Source organism: Eleutherodactylus coqui, chromosome 1 (genome assembly GCF_035609145.1).
Source record: "Eleutherodactylus coqui strain aEleCoq1 chromosome 1, aEleCoq1.hap1, whole genome shotgun sequence".
NCBI lineage: Eukaryota > Metazoa > Chordata > Amphibia > Anura > Eleutherodactylidae > Eleutherodactylus > Eleutherodactylus coqui.
The window spans coordinates 230,407,563-230,428,260 of record NC_089837.1 but is presented as its reverse complement, the minus strand read 5'-3'; positions in this window follow the sequence as shown (position 1 = coordinate 230,428,260).

Genomic DNA, 20,698 nt, shown 5'->3' with positions numbered 1-20,698 from the left:
CTGCACACACACGCTCACCTCCGCTGTCCTCGGCCTCATCCAGCAATGTCTCTCAGCGCAGCGTCCAGCCGTCGCTAGCGCAACTGTTTGAGCGCAAGCGCAAGTACGCTGCCATGCACCCGCACGCTCAAGCGTTAAACGTGCACATAGCCAAATTGATCAGCCTGGAGATGCTGCCGTATAGGCTTGTGGAAACGGAGGCTTTCAAAAACATGATGGCGGCGGCGGCCCCACGCTACTCGGTTCCCAGTCGCCACTACTTTTTCCGATGTGCCGTCCCAGCCCTGCACGACCACATCTCCCGCAACATTGTACGCGCCCTCACCAACGTGGTTACTGCCAAGGTCCACTTAACAACGGACACGTGGACAAGCACAGGTTGGCAGGGCCACTATATCTCCCTGACGGCACATTGGGTGAATTTAGTGGAGGCTGGGACAGAGTCAGAGCCTGGGACCGCTCACGTCCTACCCACCCTCAGAATTGCGGGCCCCAGCTCGGTGGTGGTATCTGCGGCGGTGTATGCTTCCTCCACTAAACCACACTCTTCCTCCTCCTCCTCCTCAACCTCTGTCTCGCAATCAAGATGTGTCAGCAGCAGCACGTCACCAGCAGTCGGTGTCGCGCGGCGTGGCAGCACAGCGGTGGGCAAGCGTCTGCAGGCCGTGCTGAAACTACTTAGCTTAGGAGAGAAGAGGCACACGGCCCACGAACTGCTGCAGGGTCTGACAGAGCAGACTGACCTCTGGCTTTCACCGCTGAGCCTCCAACCGGGCATGGTCGTGTGTGACAACGGCCGTAACCTGGTGGCGGCTCTGCAGCTCGGCAGCCTCATGCACGTGCCATGCCTGGCCCACGTCTTTAATTTGGTGGTTCAGCGCTTTCTGAAAAGCTACCCACGCTTGTCAGACCTGCTCGGAAAGGTGCGCCGGCTCAGCGCACATTTCCGCAAGTCCAAGACGGACGCTGCCACCCTGCGCACCCTCCAACATTGGTTTAATCTGCCAGTGCTTCGACTGCTGTGCGACGTGCCCACACGGTGGAACTCTACGCTCCACATGTTGGCCAGGCTCTATGAGCAGCGTAGAGCTATAGTGGAATACCAACTCCAACATGGGCGGCGTAGTGGGAGTCAGCCTCCTCAATTCTTTACAGAAGAGTGGGCCTGGTTGGCAGACATCTGCCAGGTCCTTGGAAACTTTGAGGAGTCTACCCAGATGGTGAGCGGGGATGCTGCAATCATTAGCATCACCATTCCTCTGCTATGCCTCTTGAGAAGTTCCCTGCAAAGCATAAAGACAGACGCTTTGCGCTCGGAAACGGAAGCGGGGGAAGACAGTATGTCGCTGCATAGTCAGAGCACCCTCATGTCTATATCTCAGCGCGTTAAGGAGGAGGTGGAGGAGCATGAGGAGGAGGGGGAAGAGACAGCTTGGCCCGCTGCAGAGGGTACCCATGCTGCTTGCTCCTCATCTGTTCAGCGTGTATGGCCTGTGGAGGAGGATCCTGAAAGTGATCTTCCTAGTGAGGACAGCGATGTGTTGCATACAGGTACCCTGGTACACATGGCTGACTTCATGCTAGGATGTCTTTCTCGTGACCCTCGCGTTAGACGCATTCTGGCCACTACGTATTACTGGGTGTACACACTGCTCGATCCACGGTATAAGGAGAACCTTTCCACTCTCATACCCGAAGAGGAAAGGGGTTGGAGAGTGATGCTATACCACAGGACCCTGGTGCACAAATTGATGGTAAAATTCCCATCTGACAGCGCTAGTGGCAGAAGGCGCAGTTCCGAGGGCCAGGTAGCAGGGGAGGCGCGGCGATCAGGCAGCATGTACAGCGCAGGCAGGGGAACATTCTCCAAGGCCTTTGCCAGCTTTATGGCTCCCCAGCAAGACTGTGTCACCGCTCCCCAGTCAAGGCTGAGTCGGCGGGAGCACTGTAAAAGGATGGTGAGGGAGTACGTAGCCCATCGCACGACCATCCTCTGTGACGCCTCTGCCCCCTACAACTACTGGGTGTCGAAGCTGGACACGTGGCCTGAACTCGCGCTGTATGCCCTGGAGGTGCTTGCTTGCCCTGCGGCTAGCGTCTTGTCAGAGAGGGTGTTTAGTGCGGCTGGGGGAATCATCACGGATAAGCGTACCCGCCTGTCAACTGACAGTGCCGACAGGCTTACAATCATAAAGATGAACAAAGCCTGGATTTCCCCAGACTTCTCTTCTCCACCAGAGGACAGCAGCGGTACCTAAACAATATGTAGGCTGCACCCGCTGATGGAAGCATCGTTCTCTATCACCATAAAAAAGGGGGACCTTTTAGCTTCATCAATCTGTGTATTATATTCATCCTCCTCCTCCTGCTCCTCCTCCTGAAACCTCACGTAATCACGCCAAACGGGCAATTTTTCTTAGGCCCAGAAGGCTCAGCCATATGACTTTTCTAAACAATGTTTATATGTTTCAATTCTCATTAAAGCGTTGAAACTTGCACCTGAACCAACTTTTATTTTAACTGGGCTGCCTCCAGGCCTAGTTACAAATTAAGCCACATTAACCAAAGCGATTAATGGGTTTCACCTGCCCTCTTGGTTGGGCATGGGCAATTTTTTTGAGGTACATTAGTACTGTTGGTACACCAATTTTTTTGGGCCCTCGCCTACAGTGTAATCCTAGTAATTTTCATGGGCTTCGCCTGCACTCATGGTACAGCAAGGTGTGTGGGGTTGGCCTACACTTTTGCTACATAAATGTAACTGGGGTCTTGTCTATACTGCAACTACTGAAATGTGAAAGAGACTGTTATCTCCCTAAACTGCTGCAACGGGAATGTTACTGTGGCCTGTCTTGACTGCTATTACTACTGAAATGGAACTAAGACTGTGCTCCCCCTATACTGCTGCTAGTGATATGTTACTGGGGCTTGTCTCTAATGCTACCGCTGAAATGTTACTAATTCTGGGCTCTGACTATACCGCTGCTAATGCTATGTCACTGTGGTGTGGAAACGGAGGCTTCCCAAAGACATGATGGTGGCGAGGCCATTTCCCACCAACGCGGTTACTGTTAAGGTACATATTACCAGTCTGACTGGGGCATGCACTGTGGGCCGAAGCCCACCTGTATTGTATGTGACGTTAGCTCTGCTGAGCAGGGCACTGCAATGGGATACATTTATGTACCGCAGATGGGTTCCAGGGAGCCACCCATGCTGTGGGTCTACAGGGACTTCACATTAGTGATTTGTACCTGCCAGTGTCTGTGTATTAAAAACCCCGCTCAGACTGGGGCATGCAGTGTGGGCCGAAGCCCACCTGTATTTAATCTGACGTTAGCTCTGCTGTCCAGGGCACTGCAATGGGATTTGTTTATGTACCGCCGGTGGGTTCCAGGGAGCCACCCATGCTGTGGGTGCACACGGAATTCCCATTGCGGAGTTGTACCTACCTGTGACTATTTATAAAAAACCCCGGTCTCACTGGGGCATGCAGTGTGGGCCGAAGCCCACCTGCATTTCATCTGACGTTACCTCAGCTGTGCTGGGCAATGCAAAGGGGAATTATTTATGTACCGCCGGTGGCTTCCTGGGACCCACCTATGCTGTCGGTCCACACGGAGTTGTAACTGCATGTGTCTACTTATAAAGAACCCCAGTCTGACTGGGGGATGCAGTGTGGGCCGAAGCCCACCTGCATTTAATGTGACGTTACCTCAGCTGTGCTGGGCACTGCAATGGGATTTGTTTATGTACCGCTGGTGGGTTCCAGGGAGCCACCCATGCTGTGGGTGCACACGGAATTCCCATTGCCGAGTTGTACCTGCCTGTGACTATTTATAAAAATATGAGGCCAGCATGTGGCATGAGGGCAGCTGAAGGCTGCGCAGGGACACTTTGGTGTGCGCTGTGGACACTGGGTCGTGTGGGGGGGTTGGGCAGCATGTATACCAGGAGAAGTGGCAGCGGAGTGTCATGCAGGCAGTGATTGTGCTTTGTTGGAGGTAGTGTGGTGCTTAGCTAAGGTATGCCTTGCTAATGAGGGCTTTTCAGAAGTAAAAATTGTTGGGGGGTGGGGGCCCACTCTTGCCGCTATTGTGGCGTAATAGTGGGACCTGGGAACTTGAGATGCAGCCCAACATGTAGCCCCTCGCCTGCCCTATCCGTTTCTGAGTCGTTCCGATCACTTTCTTGAATTTCCCAGATTTTCACAAATGAAAACCTTAGCGAGCATCGGCGATATACAGAAATGCTCGAGTCGCCCATTGACTTCAATGGGGTTCGTTACTCGAAACGAACCCTCGAGCATCGCGGAAAGTTCGACTCGAGCAACGAGCACCCGAGCATTTTGGTGCTTGCTCATCTCTAATTGTAATATGTTCTTTTTGCATGACTGTGGAATGGACTATGATCAGTGTTTCATTTATCTGCCTTCACCAAAATATTCTACAACATCAATCCACAAAATGGCAGATTCTTTTAAAAAATGCAAAAAAGTGAATTTTGATTGTTCTTTCCTTGAGCCATTCAATTGATCATACAGCTATTTTCTTTCTGAAAGGAGGATGATCTAATCAAATTAGTAACTTTAAACTTTTGGAAGTTTAAAGAGCTAATGTAGGCTATTTTTAAAATATTATACGAACAAAATACAAAAAATCAGGTCACTGTCCTGTAGCGGAAATCTCGGTCCTATGGAAAGTTAGGTGCCACGACAAAAACTCTGTGCCAGAGAAACTGTGCAGTAAGAAAAGTGCTTGGGCTTCTTCAGAATTGCTCAGTTTTCCTAACATAAAATTGTATTCTTTAGCAGCACACCTAAATTATATAGCAGATTGGCTATGAAGTTTACAATTGTTTTTCTTCTTTCAGATTAAAATCTTTTTTTACACCTTTCTATAGACTAGCTGCCTCTGGAGAACATCCATTGCTATTGTCTATGATCTTGGTTTGTTCAAATCATGTTCAAATTATGAAGGTTAATAAAGTACTTGCTCAAATTTTTGCTATTTATACATTTTAAAGGTAATCTGTTTTTCTTAGGAAATAAACCCGTACCTATTAATAGAACCTTCACTGCTCAGGGATGCTTTGCAGCCTATTGTATGATCTACTTGATTCTATGGATCATGTTTTTTCTTGTTATGCTGCATGTGATAAATTTCCAATGCTATGAGATCAGTAATTCATATGTCTTCAAATGCATAGCCATACTTATCAAGCACTGTTTCTGTTTTCTCAATACCTCTGTGGTGACATGTGACACACACACACATATATATATATATATATATATATATATATATATATATATATATATATATATTTATATTTACACTGTGTTGCACGGGCACAGGAGCAGTATGAATCAGCTGTTCAATCCAACTGACAGCTAACCACAGGCACTAGCTCCGATCACTGCAATTAGTGCTTTAAGTCTCTAGCTGCCATTGTCATTGCTCACCTTGTCATCTAAGCAGCTATTCAGGGGAGAGTTCTTCAGAACCCCCTTTTCATGTACTGTACACACTTGTAAAGTGCCAATGGTTTGCCATGACCACCTAAGGCTTAATAGGCTTACATCAGAAATATAATATACTGCAATACTGAAGTATTGTTGTGTATTGTACATGCAATCAAACAATTACAAGTTCAAGTCTCCTATGGTAATTAATACAAGTAAAAATAAGATTACATTTGTTTTTAAATATTACAGAAAATAACATTTCAAAAAGTCTCTCTTTTCCCAGATTGCATATGAAAAAAATCTAAACAGTAAAAAAAATTGGTGTCACCACATCACATCAACAGTATGGGTGCAACCATAATGAATCATGTGAACAGTGGTACATGTGATCGCATGGGGAAGATAACACAATTAAACCATAGCGAAACAGTGCATGTCATCTTGGAAAAGGGAAACAGAAAAGTAAAGGGAAAACCGGTGAAAAAGAGTGAGTGTAATTGAGTAAATATAATAAAAAAGATGGAAGCTTCAAAAATAGAATATCTAGTAGCAAAATAGGGAAATAATAAAACACTGAATGCATGATAAAGATATATTACTAATGACACCCAATAAAAGAAGCATGGAAATAAACACACTAATGTGCAGGAAGAATAAGGGCTTATGCCAACAGCTGTGTCAGATTCCACCAGCAAAATATCACAGTGGAATCAGAGCCAATGCCCCCCAGAGACCCTATACTCACCTATCCGGATCCGCCGCGAGTGTGTCATCCGGCACTGGGTGGTGACACGGATTCTCACAGTACTTCCACTGTGCTCACAGTGGAAATATTGTGGGACGGACGGTTTCCATTGACTTCAATGGAAGTCGTCCAGATGATTTTCAGCATAGAATAGAACATGCTGCAATTCTCCTCCCACAAGAAAAGAAAATCACAGCTGATTTCCACTCGTGCGCATGGGATACTGGCGATCACGGAAAAGTTAAAAAAAAGTTAACGTTTCAGCTGCCCTCATGGATCGGATCCATTAGTGCAGCTGAAAATACTCACCTCCATCCTCCGCGGGTCTGGACCTGCCGCGAGCTTCTGCGCATGTGTCGATGTGGCGTGCATGCGCAGAAGGCCGGAGAGCCTGGCAAATTTAAAATCTCCCTGCACCCGGCTGTCAAAGATAGTCTAGTGCAGGGATTATGTGACCGGGACTGGCTTCACCATCAGAGCCACTGGCCCTATCTCTTTATTCTCATATTTTACTTTGGTGTTCTTTTATCATCAGTTAGGGATATGCTAAGGTTGGAACTGTTCTTGATACCGATACTATAGAGAGAATAGGTTTCCAAATTGTGGATCCAACCCATAATAGTGTTTACTGCTATTATGCAGACACTATTCAAACTATTGCTCCATTAGGTTATATATAGCCCTTTGATGCTTGCAGCCTAAAATTTGGTACTGCATCTTAGGCATATTAAACTGGGGCAATTAATTTAGCATAAGAGTGTTCATTGCAGTTATGCACATATTATTTAAACTATTGCTCCTTTAACCCTATGTTGCCTGCAACCTAAAATTTGGTGCTGCAACTAAGGCTCATTATCTGGGGCAATTATTTGAGTAAACCTCTCTAATGATCAGGTGGCACTCCATCTTCCAACTCTATATTAAATAAATATTAAAATACCCCTACTGTATGAGTGAAGTGCCCTGGTATTCAGTGGGGCGATAATAGACACTGACACTACACATCATAGTGTCAGTGTTTTATTGGACACCAAGCTATATTGTTCTATTATCTATTATGACAAGGGTGACTACTGTATAAATCTGTTTGCTCAGTAGATCTCAGCATAGACGACATCTGACACCCATAGTCTCCTTATTTTATGTCCAAAAATTATATCATACTGGGATACATAGAGAGACTGGATGGTTTTCTTTTTTCATTTTGATAAGTAACAGGGGCAACAATCAAATAGTTGCACTGTATTACTAATCACTAAGGGTGCGATCAAACAAGCGCGAGGCGCGCGTACATACGCGCGCAGAAAAACGTGCGCCTGTTAAAACCATGTATTTCCTGTGAAGTGTTCATATGTCCGTGTTTTTCCTGCGTCCAAAGCTGTTTGGTCCGTACTGTGCTGATCTTTATATTGGCTCCTATGGGACACACAGCACAGGAGTCCGGCCGTATGAACTACGCAATATACAATGTTTTTTAATTATTTTTTTAAGTCTAAATGATTTTGTGTCTTTTCCTTCGCATTAAGCACTCCATACGGTGTTGCGGCTGTGTTTTTTTTGTTAACAAAAATAAACAATGTGCATCCGCGGACTTTGTTCTGCCTGTTATAAGTGTCTTGTTCAAAACTGTGCATTGTGCGTGCGGGTGTTCTCTGTCATTGTTTCCTTCTTATTGTAGGTGGTGGAGGGTTATTGTGCCGCGCTGTTTTGTTTTTTTTTCAATTTTTAAACAAATATATTGTATCCACTATGAGCATTCTGTTATATCTTGGATTTTTTTTCCAGCATTCTGAGATTAATCTTTCTATGTTATTGCAGGTTTTTTTCTCACAGGCAAACACGCGCTCAAGGAAGTGGCTCTGACTATAGCTTGCTATCCTTCTTGTTTGCATTCATGCCTCTGTCCCTACTTGATGTGCCCACACATTTAGCCAATGGCAGCCTTCTTCAAGGCTCTCATTCAATAATGTCTGATCCAAAAGTCTGCCTACATTGTGTCAGAGGTCACATTCAACGCAGATTTTTTTTTTAAATTAAAGCTTGTGGGACATATTTGATAGAGCTTTCATGAGCATTGTGTTGTCTTTAGGATTTTTGACACACAAAGTATTGTCTTCCACTACACAAGGCCATGACTTTAACATAGAGGCTAATTGGAACCAGACTCTTTGCACTTTGGCTTGCAGGAGTCCTAGTCAGTGGCATTGCATATCTGTTCACAAAGCATTGTGAAAAATGTGACATCTTTCCTAACCCACCCTCCATCATCACCCATGATTGATGAAGATGTGTTTTGGAGCAGGACACATAAGTCCCTGTATTTTTCCAACAAAAAAAAAATGCTAGCAGAAGTAATGTGGGCCAAACTGCCCTTGCCTATGTAATTTGGATGCATCCTCATTAACACACAGCATGGTTTATATAGTGCTGTATATACACCTTATCTTGGGCTGCCATATATACTCCTTCCTTCAAGATCTCTATTCATGCTGTTACTAATAAATGGCCCAGCATAGCTCGGCTCACAAGTTTTCCTGAAGCTGCATAAATGTTGCTGCTCTTAAAAAGTTGGAAAAGATTTTGGCCGTTCTCAACTTGTCATTAAGTATCAGCATTCCCAAATTTGCCAACATGGCCTCTCACAATACTCCTTTTAGTAGTTGTTCACAGCACATCCTCAGCACACCTTTATAATATTGGTTCGCACCAACCACATGGTGTAACGAATTTTGGTTACTTCATGGGAGCGGAAATGGCCCTTCAGACACGATCCTGGGTGCTAAATCGTTCGTGTTCAATTTGTTACTTTGTAAAAGATTGCCAAAACACGCGGTCTTTGTCGCCCCTTATTACTAGCTTTCTGAAATTATTCAGATAGCCATTTGGCCAGGTCCGTGTGAATAGTTCTCATTCCGATTGTGATGTGTATAGTGTTGAAGGTGTTATCCGCCTATTTTTTTAATCCCTAAAAAAAGGATGCACAAGACAAGCGGGACCGCTGGTCTTCTGTGTTGCATATTCATAACGTACAGCTGGTGTTTTAAAGATGAGTATAAGAGAAGACAAGTGTTGTATACCGTACATCTCAGTTTAAGTAATTGTCGCTCATAAAATGGTTTCGCCGTCCAAAGTACCACTTGGACGTGCGCCGCAGCGCAAGAAACAACCTAGTGTTAGTGCACTGCGGCGTGAAAAACATACATATGAAAACATCTTAGGAGGAGTCAAACGTGCATATGGCGTCATCATTGTCTGCCGCACCCCGCGTAAAAGGTGTGCGAAATCTGAACTTAGTGCGAAAGTCACACCCAGACGCCATTTTGAGCTTGCATCTAAAAGCAATCAGACATGCCTGGAAGAGCATCACCCCTTGGACAGCGTGAAACACGGCTTCTGGTCCAGATGATGGACCAGATGGATTACAACTGGAAGCATGGGCCCTATACACATCCCAACAGTCACAAGACTGAAATATTAAGGCAGATTTCACGGGCGATGGCTGCCAAGTTCAACACCATGCGGAGCTGGCAGCAACTCCAGAAACGCTGGAGTGACCTGAAAACTAATGACCCCAGTCGGCTGCGGTGCATCAGGCAGGCGGAAGAAGGTATGGCGTTTCCAGGTGTTAAGAATGGAGTGTGATTGGCGCATGTGGCTTGTGGGCGTGACTTGCTTTTGTGAAAGCTTCATGCCTTTTGTCAGCGATGTTGGCGCATTAATTATGCGCACAAACGCATGCTTACAAATGCATGTTTGTAACATGGGCAGGAACATCAACATTATAGTGAAAGTGCCACACAACACACACAAGACGCAATTGATGTTTGAAGGCAGCCTCCACAAATTAGAGGCAGTAATTGGCTAATTAATGCCTTCAGACCTTTAACATGGAACTCCCCTACCACCCCCACAAAAAAAAAAAAAACTCTTGTAAGCATTATCCTGACCAGCCCTCCTTGTTTTTTTCTTTTGTTGTTTGGCCATGTGCTTTTGCTATTCTGTGTACTTGAAGAAGACACCTGTAACAACTATGCTTTACAATTATTACACCAATCTATGCTTTTACATTTAAAAACCCCAAAAACCATTTTGCCTTTAGAATCAATCCTTTCTTTGTTATTCTGTGAAAGCATAAAAATAATGCTTTAACCACACAATTGATTGTGTACTTGGTTTTTCTCCACACAGGCGAAACTTCACAAAGAAGGGCTGTGCGATGCCCTGCAGCAACATCTTTGCAGAGGGTCACCACCCAGCCCCCAGATCCACCACCAAGTGCCTTGGAGGGACACTCTGGTATGTTGCAAGGATGACTATCTTTGCATGAATAATGCAAAATGTTTGCTGTTACAGTTTTCTAATAGGATGTTGCCTTCTTTGCAGCTTGGGAAATCCCAGCTCCTTTCTCTCCTGACCCAGAGGTTTCCCAAGAGGAGGTCCCTCGCCTGAGATCTCCACAGCCGGTGGTGGATTTGGCTGCCCGCCTCCTCACCCAGTACCTCCCTGCTACAGGTAATTTTATCCCACAGGGGCTAAAAATATATAAGCTGCAGCTGCACTTTGTACCTGTGTGCGCATATTTCATATGTTTGTTAGTTAGAAACATGTACTTAGAAGGTGCACATATATTTTGCTCAAAATGGCTCTGGTAAAGACATTGCTTGGTTGCATTTTGAACAAAGCAAGTCTAGGGCTGCATTTTGAAATGCCAACTAAGTCAAACGTGTGAAAATTTTCTCAATGCAGTCCTTGTATCTACCCACTATTGAAGTGTAGAGACATGCGTTACAATACTTTGATGTGTGAATTATGTAACTGTAACAGTATATGATGAATGCTTTAACACCTCATTTAACGATTAACAACTTTAAGCATGTTAACAACCATGTATTACTTACGTCACCCACATGGATTCATTCACAATCACTACAGTCAGTTAAAGGAATGCAGTCTGCTTCCTCCACAAACAACTTCAGAAGATGCTCTTCTGCATTTGGCTTGGCAACCTGTATGTCCAAATATAAAGACATACAACACCTTCCTTCTCAAGAGCAACCGCCTTTTTTTTTGTTTTCAATCAAAATTCCAAAACCAACATCAGATAGTCAGAGTACATTTTAGATCTGACATATAACTCGCATATATTTCAAGCAGCATCACAAACAACACATACAAACTTGGTCAAGGCAGCAGGGTGCATGCTCAGTAATGGTTTAGGATTCCCAGGATACGTTAACCAGCTACATTACTGTTATGATTAAGCACCACACAGCTCTTTGGCCTTGAAACATGTTTATCATCACAAGATGCATCCTTAATTCTGTAAAAAGCAGCAACGTGTGCCCCATCATGAGGCAAATGTAAAGCATGCCGAACAGCTCAGGATGGGCCTAAGGTAGTTTTTCTTTGGAAAAAAAGGATACATATCGGGATGCTCCAATTCTTCTATTGTGAATAGAGATGAGCGAGCACCAAAATGCTCGAGTGCTCGTTACTGGAGTCGAACTTTCAGTGATGCTCGAGAGTTCGTTTCGAGTAACGAACCCCATTGAAGACAATGGGCGACTCGAGCATTTTTGTATATCGCCGATGCTCGCTAAGGTTTCCATTGGTGAAAATCTGCAAAACCCAAGAAAGTGCTGGAAACGACACAGAAACGGATAGGGCAGGCGAGGGGCAACATGCTGGGCTGCATTTCAGGTTCCCAGGTCCCACTATTCAGCCACAATAGCGGCAAGAGTGAGACCCCCCCCCCCCCCGGACTGTCAGCATAAAGATCGTTCTCCTCTGCCACAGCTGTAACAGCTGTGGCAGAGAAGAACGATGTTAGCCCATTGTATTCAATGGAGCCGGCAATACAGCTGGCTCCATTGAAAGCAATGGGCTGCCAGCGAGCGCGGGATGAATTTTCGGGAAGGGCTTAAAAATATAAGCCCTTCCCTGAAATTCATCCAGAAATGTGTAAAAACAACAAAAATATATATACTCACCCAGTCCCGGCAGACGGAGTCCAGCCGCAGCCGGCGGCAGTTCTCCTGAACTGCTCTGAGTAGTATTCAGCAGCCGGGGATTTAAAATCCCCGCCTGCTGAATGAGCTGCCTGTGATAGGTCACAGCCTGACCTATCAGAGGCAGCTCTCACTCACACCCATTCATGAATTCATGAATGGGTGAGTGAGTGCTGCCTCTGATTGGCTCAGCGCAGGGACCAATCAGGTGCATCTGTCAGCTGTCATTCAGCTGAATTCATGAATGGGTGTGAGTGAGAGCTGCCTCTGATTGGTCAGGCTGTGACAACAAAGTCAGAGGTGTGAACAATGTATAGTGTCATTCAATGGAGCATGCCAAGATGACAAGATAACCTGACCCTGTACAATAATTTGGTTAAGATGCCCTGTCCTGACCCCAACAACAAGGTATTGGTCTACCACATTGTGCACCTTGAACCACGTTTATGGAACATCATAAAAACCCATAAGCAAGGGTGTTAAATTCTATAAACAAGTGGTAGGTGTGCAAGATGGTACAAGCTCGCAACCTGACGTCAAGGGTCCTCGTTTGCTTGCGAGTGCCTAACTAACCAAAAGTGCCAAACGGTCCCTAACTAAAAGCAACAAAGGGCACAGCCAGGCTTAAAATAAATAAAATATGATCTTGAGAGACCAGCTAGTGTCTGCCCTTCTTGCACATGGTCCATCTGCCACACCACTGGCCCACACTGCCCCGCTGAGCCAACATTGAATGCACCCAGAACCTCCTAGTACTACGACTCCTCCTGAGTGAGCCAGCACTATTGCTAGTAGTAGCCTCACCACTAGGAAGGTCACTAGGCACATCATCGGAAGTATCAGTAGCAAGCAAGAGAAACAAGCCAAAGAGAACATCATCCGCAGAAGACATATCTCCAAAGGCAGTAAATAGCTCTGAGATGCCAGTATAACCAGAGCAAGAAAGAAGAACACCCACAATGATTAGAAGTTACATAGAAACAGCAAGTAGCCTTGTCCAATGTGCCCATCACAGGCAAGAACATCACACCTGTGCCTGACTCATGTGCAGCTCGTCCGGCCCTAACGATATATAAATGCGCTGTAATCGTGCAAACTGCACCAATATCTCACGTCACGATTAAAAAAAGGGCAAAGGCACTAATACACAGTCTTTTGTGTGCATCTTGCATCCTACTGTCGTACTCTCTTGCATGTTTGAGGATTGCCACATGCTCCAGAGACAAAACAGATTTTACTATAGTGTGCATAGCAATGTAGACAAACAGCATATTTAGCCTAATTGGCTAGGACTTACATTTAAACACACACTAGGTTGCAGGGCTCTGTAAGACGCAATAGTATTTGACAGTTTTACATTAATTGACCAAAGGATATATATGTGCTCTGACCTTTCATTTGGGGGGATCATTATGCAGGACTAACCAATTGCCAAACTGCCATTCACACGCAGGTTGTTTAGATTAATAGGCCAGGCTAACAACTACATTTCTAACATTATCATTATGCATGTACAATGATCCTTGCCCTCAATTCATAATGCATATTGTTTTATTGTTTAGCACAGAATGTCTATTTGAAACTAATGTTTGACATTTTCAATCTCTTTAACCAGACGTTCCAGTAATCTGGAGGAGATGCAGGAGGAGGAGGACAAGGAGGAGGGAGAGGATGAGGAGGAGGAACAACACATACACTCCAGACAGGAATTGCCGTCCGGATCTGGGGCAACACAGGATGGTGGGCGGGAAGAGCAGAGCCCTGTGTTGGACAGGCCACCTCAGCGGTGTTCCTTGCATCGCAGAGCCAGGGTTCCCCCTCAGTCTCCCCCGGCAGGTCCGCCCAATCCTTCTTCATCCAGGGTACAGGTAGAGCTTGGAGTTTTGCAGTACCTGAGACTTCGGGCGGATGATGATTGGGTGGACCAGTTTTGCCAGGGACTAGCCCCTCGCTGTCGACAGGTTCCCCAAGTGCTGCAGGGAACAGTGAGAAGGGCCCTTGAGACCGTCCTTGAGGCAGCCCTGCAGCCAGAACCAGCACATGAAGTGTTCTGGATGCTGGACCTGTGGTGCCTCAAGGGCAGGGGAAGGCACCGCCAGGGACAGGTCTATAAACGTTGGCTCCGCGATGCAATGGCTTGAAGGACAGATTTTTCTCCTGACCTATATGGTGAGGATTCAGAGGAGGATGCATATACCCCACCACCCTTTTTTGCAAGTCCCTCCGAATATGCCTCCCAGAGCCCGTTGGTCAGGGTCCTGGCTCTTTGATTGAGGAGAGTGATATGCACACACTCCCCTCTCAAGAGCCACCTGCTGGTGCAGCACCTCCAACAAAGGACTCTGCTCTCCCTCCAGCTCCTGTGCCAACCCATGGCCCTCCCCGGTTCCTGGCCCTTCAGGGGTTGTGCCCCTGCCAGGCCCCACCAAACAGCCACGTGAAAAGAGCCAGCCAGGGCAAGCCAGGGACTATGAGCCTGAAGCTACCTTTGGCCGATGTAGAAGGCCTCCTGAATCCAGAGAGGCTGATAAAGCATCTGTGCAGCCTCCATCACCCCCAGTTCAACCACACATTCCTGGAGTGAAGCCTGGACAAGGGCAGTCCCAGGAGGTGATGGGGCAGGGCAGCCCTCCTACTAGAAGGCCACATGGTTGGCCAAGTAAAAGGGGTCATTCCCGAGGCGCCTCAAAGCCTCCAGCAAGCCAGAGCCACCTGGGAAAGTGATGATTTTTTTTATTGGTGTTTTACGTTGTGTTTTCCTTTCCATTTTGCGCCAGAAAAGTAAAATTTTAATTTATTTATTAAATATTTACGACATTTCATGTTTTGTTAAAAAAATTTGTAACACTAAACATTGTTATGAAATCCTTTTTTTGTAACAAATACAATTACCTATAAAAATATTATATTGATGATCCTATTTTAAATTGCCATGTAATTGTATTAAGGAAGGGCATGTTTGAAATGATGGGTCTTGTACAAAAAAAGGTTTTTATTAACACATTGCTACTCAATGTCTTAAAATATGCTTGTAACACACTTGCAAAAATGGAAACAAATAGCTGCTTTGAACAACCTCGAGCAGGTCCATGCTGCAGGCTGAGTGCTTACACACCAACCAGAGTAGCCTGTGTTAAGCATCAGGGACAGCGCAACACCACAGAGCTGTCGGGAGAGTGTCCAATGGCTGGCCTTTTAGTTGTGCAAGTGCAGGCTCATCATTTATTAGAAAGATGGCTGTGTTTGCGATTGGCAAGCAAACTATTGCTCTACACTACAAGCAGGTTTAGACACACAGCTGTAGTAGCGATGCCATAACAACTGGTTGAGGCAAGGCTTTAAGTTAGGCAGAAAATAATTGCATTAAGTACAAATAGAACAGTTGTTGGCCCCTCAAAAATGTGTTTTGTGTGGTTTTCAATGCAGACAATGGAAGGCCAAAAAAGGACATAGTCCCATCCTAATCTGTTTTACACAATGAGCAGGATGGGCAATGTTGCATTGTGAAGGGAAAAAAAAAGGCAAAGAAAGGCAGAAAATATGTGGATGGGGATGTATTCTTGACTTCAACTAAAGGGGTTATTGCTATAATGTTAGCTAAAGACACATATGTGTCACAACCAAACACACACTGAATGACACATTGCGTTGGGTTGAGATAACACAAACACTGAGCCGGAACAATAGGGCCAAACAGGACGTTATAATTAAACAGATAAAAATAAAAACCACAAAAAAGGGTAAAGCGTGTGCATGTATTCACAATTGCCAATAGTTGGGAAAGTGGGAAATGAATTACAATAAACCATAGATGACAAAACCAAAAAAAAAAAAAACACAAGAAAAGCAAAGTATATGTAGGCTGCAACATACATTCACTCAGCCAGTTGAGGTGGAGAAAAGAATTAAAAAAAATTGCTAATGCTTGTGGGTAAAGGAAAAAAGGTAGTAATAAAAGAATCACTGTGGCGCCAATAAAAACCTGACACTCAGAACTATCAATGCCTAGCTATTGGTGTTGTGAATATTTTCATGGTATGCTGATAGAGCGCAACATATGGAGCGCATCTATGTGCGCTCCAGTAGCCAAAATTCAAAGTTCTTACACGCATATAACAAGCACGGACCTTGTTCACGTGCATTTTTCGCACGTACGTGCACACGTATTAATGCATACACACGTGCTCGTGTAAACGCACCCTAAAACCCCTGTCTATAGTGTTAATTTTGTTTGTCGGCCCATACATGTTTTTTAAAGGATATCAATAAAGTTAATATTTTTTTAGTCTATATCTGTGAAGGGCTATTTTTAAAATATTATATATAGACTCTCCTGCCCCTGTGAATAGTTTTCAAAATGGGGTTATTTGTGGGGGTATCTATCATTCTGACACCTATGAGCCTTTGCAATCTTGGCTTGGTGCAGGAAAACAAAGTGTTCTTCAAAATGTTAATAACACTGCCCAACAATGATTTTGTTTTGGGCTCAAAATTAGTGTATTCTTATGTATTTCCATCTGCTGAATTCAAAAATCACCATAAGGGCTCAGTCAGACGGGCGTTTTTCCGCGCGATTTGCGCATGTGCATGCGTCTGGCGATTTTATAAAACCATTGCATTTTATGCGCTCGTCCGATAAATTATAGAACAGAAATCGCAGATCGCACCTATCTGCGATCTGCGATTCCTGTTCTCTTCTCTATATGCGCTCAATGGGGCCGGCGGCAGCAGCGCCGACCCCATTGAGAACACATAGTAGACAAATCACATGACACTCTGCTGCCACTTCTCCTGGGTTACATACTGCCCAACCCCCCCCCCCCCCCCTGCACGACCCAGTGTCCACAGCGCACACCAAATTGTCCCTGCGCAGCCTTCAGCTGTCCTCATGCCACACCACCCTCATGTCTATTTATAACTGCATCTGCCACGTGGAGGAACCGCAGGCACACACTGCAGAGGGTTGGCACGGCTAGGCAGCGACCCTCTTTAAAAGGGGCAGGGCGATAGCCCACAATGCTGTACAGAAGCAATGAGAAATATAATCCCACTGCCTATATAGACAGTATATCTCTTTCACCTTTCCCACTGTCCCTGCCTCACCACTACTGGCCCTATACTATGTAAAATTACTGCAGACTGTTTCCCTCTGGACGGGATGACGGCGGTGATGTAGCGGGCAACGCAGAGCCAGGAAACACTTTTGCGCAAGCCTGCTGTAACACTTAGCTGCATATTAATTAGGACTACTACCCCCAGCAGAGACGCAGTACACTGAAGACGGTCACAGGCAGCCCAAATATATTTTTTTTTCCCAAATTTTTTTGAAAAAGCCCACTGCCTATATAGACAGTATATCTCTTTCACCTTTCCCACTGTCCCTGCTCCACCACTACTGGCCCTATACTATGTAAAATTACTGCAGACTGAGGACGCAATGCTCTGCACGGCCGATATACAAAAAAAAAATGTACAACACTGCTAAAAGCAGCCTCAACAGTACTGCGCATGGTCAGATGTGGCCCTAAGAAGGACCGTTGGGGTTCTTGAAGCCTAAAATAACTCCTAACACTCTCCCTATAGCAGCTCCAGCATCAGCAGCACTTTCCCTGATCTATGTCAGAATGCATCTGTGGCGAGCCGCGGGAGGGACCGATTTAAATACTCAGGTGACACCTGATCTCCCCAGCCACTCACTGCAGGGGGGGTGGTATAGGGCTTGAACGTCGCAGGGGGACGTAATGCCTTCCCTGTCTTTCTATTGGCCAGAAAAGCGCGCTAACGTCTCAGAGATGAAAGTGAAAGTAACTCGAACATCGCGTGGTGCTCGCCTCAAGTAACGAGCATCTCGAACATGCTAATACTCGAACGAGTATCAAGCTCGGATGAATATGTTCGCTCATCTCTAGTTGAGATCCCGGATGAAATATGAGAGGACTTCAAATGGAAGCTCAGCTGGGAGGCCTCTATATTCAGGCTTACATCCAAGTGCCAACTGATTCCAAAACTGGAGGGTATTTGACATTAATAGAGAGATATATTAGCAGAGAGATCTTTGGATTTAGGGCTCCAAGAATGGAGGCTTTGATTAAGGAGTCCAGATGTCTGTTTCCATTCCTATTTTTCTCTATATGACACCAAGATGAGGGTAATTGGGTTTTTAACCAAGCACCAGATTGACTTAGTATAGAAGCTTTGTAGTAGTTGTGGAGATTGGGTACACCAAGGCATCCCTGTTTCTTATGTAAGTATAATATTGACGCCGCTAGTCTCTGTTTTTTGTCACACCAAATAAAGTTAAGTTGTTGTTTCTGAAATCTTTGAATCGTGGGTGGGGGAATCGGGTAGGACAATGTGCGGAAGAGATACAGCACTCTCGGGAGTAATAACATTTTATAAAGTGCTATTCTGCCGAACCAGGATGGTTCCTTTTTACCCAATTCCTCCATCTCCATTTGGAGGGAGGTATATAGGGGATCAAAGTTCGCGGAAATTGTTTCAGGTAGATTTTGACATATTTTAGTACCTAAATACAGTATCTCAGTTTTGCACTGGTAGGGAAACTCCCTCTGTATGTCCAGTTTTAAGACAGGATCGATATTGATTCCTAATATCTGGGATTTATCAGAGTTTAATTTGTAAAGAGAGGCGTTGCTGTATTGAGTGATGCAATTTTTTACACCCCATAGAGAGTTCAGAGGGTCTGTCATAGTAATAATAATATCATCGGCAAAAAGACCTATCTTGTGTTGTCTCAAGCCCATAGATATGCCTCTGATCTCTGGAGAGGTTCTGATCATTTCTGCAAGGGGTTCTATTGTCATAACAAATAGCAAAGGATATAATGGACATCCCTGTCGGGTACCATTTGTTATATAGAATGATGAGGACAACACCCCGTCAACCAAGACTTTAGCTGAAGGTTTTGTATATAAAGCCTGGACCACTCACAGGAACCACTCCAAATCTCCGTAACACTTCAAATGCAAAGCCCCAGTGCACTCTATCGAACGCCTTCTCCGCATCCAGGGAAAGGAGCAGAGAAGGCGTCCGACTTGAGGTAATCCGATCCAGCAAGTTCTGTATCTTGCGTGTGCCATACGTGGCACTCCTTCCCTTCGTAAAGCCCACCTGGTCATTATGTATGACCTTGGGTAGGACCTCCAAAAGTCTATAAGCCAATATTTTAGCATATATTTTTAGATCAGAGTTTAGGAGGGAAATAGGTCTGAAATTTGCTGGTGTTGTAGGGGGCTTGCCTGGTTTGGGAATGGTGACGATAGTGGCTTGAAGTATTTCTTCATGCATGGAACCTTGGTCCTTCGCTTCGTTAAATAGTGAATTTAGATGTGGGGATAGCAGTTGAGCAAAATTCTTATAATCCTCATTTGAAAGTCCGTCAGGTCCAGGGGATTTGTGATTTTTTAGATCCTGTATGGCCTTATGAATTTCGCCATTAGAAATTGGCTTGTTTAGTGTGTCTTTCTGGGTGCCTAATGTAAGGAGAGCTAATCTGTCTATGAAATTATTTATTAACTCCGGGGTGTGCTGGAAGATGTCTGGGTTATCTCTCAGGTTGTAAAGGTTTTTGTAATAGTCCTTAAACTGCTCAGCTATTTTGGGGGGTGGGAAATTTTTACTTGAGGGGCATTGTTGCTGACGATGAATGGGATTTTTGCTTTCGTTTGTTTTTTTTTTTACCAGACTTGCCATCAACTTTGAAGGTTTGTCCATGTAGGAATAGAAGTTTGCCTTGGAATACATCAGACCCCTATTATAATTATCTAGTAGCGTTTTTTTTAATTCTCTTCTCAAGAAAGATAGCTCTATTAGGAATTTGTTTTGTGAAGATTCTTGATGGAGTGATTCCAGTTTCTTTATTTTTTCTAGTAAGAGGTCTGTCTTTTCTTGTTTGTTTTTATTTTGTTGTATTTTGAGTTTTATTAGTACGCCTCTTATAACTGCCTTGTGGGCGTTCCACAATGTGGCGTTGTTTATATCAGGGGTAGAGTTAAGAGAGAAGTATTCCTCCAAGGCTTTATTGATGATTTTTTGGTTTTCAGGGATATTATACAGATTGGTGTCATTACGCCAGATCTTCGCTAGGGTACAAGGTGTGCCCACATTTATTTCTATGTGTATCGGTGCATGGTCCAACCAAGTGGAAATTCCTATCGTGGAGTCGGTAACCGAAGTGAGAGTCTCTCTGTCCACCATGTCTATCCTTGAATATGTTTTGTGCCTTGGAGAGAAAAAGGTGAATTCCTTTGAAGAGGAATTGAGACATCTAAATGTGTCATATAACCCCTCTCTGTGTAACCACGGGTGGAGGGCCGGCATGCTCCTGGTGGATGCTGTGGAGTGTATTTCCTTGTCTGCTATTATGTTGAAGTCTCCACACATAATCAATTTGCCTGTAAAGACTCTTTTAACTTTCTTTATTACCTTGTTCAGAAAAGAAATTTGGGATTTATTAGG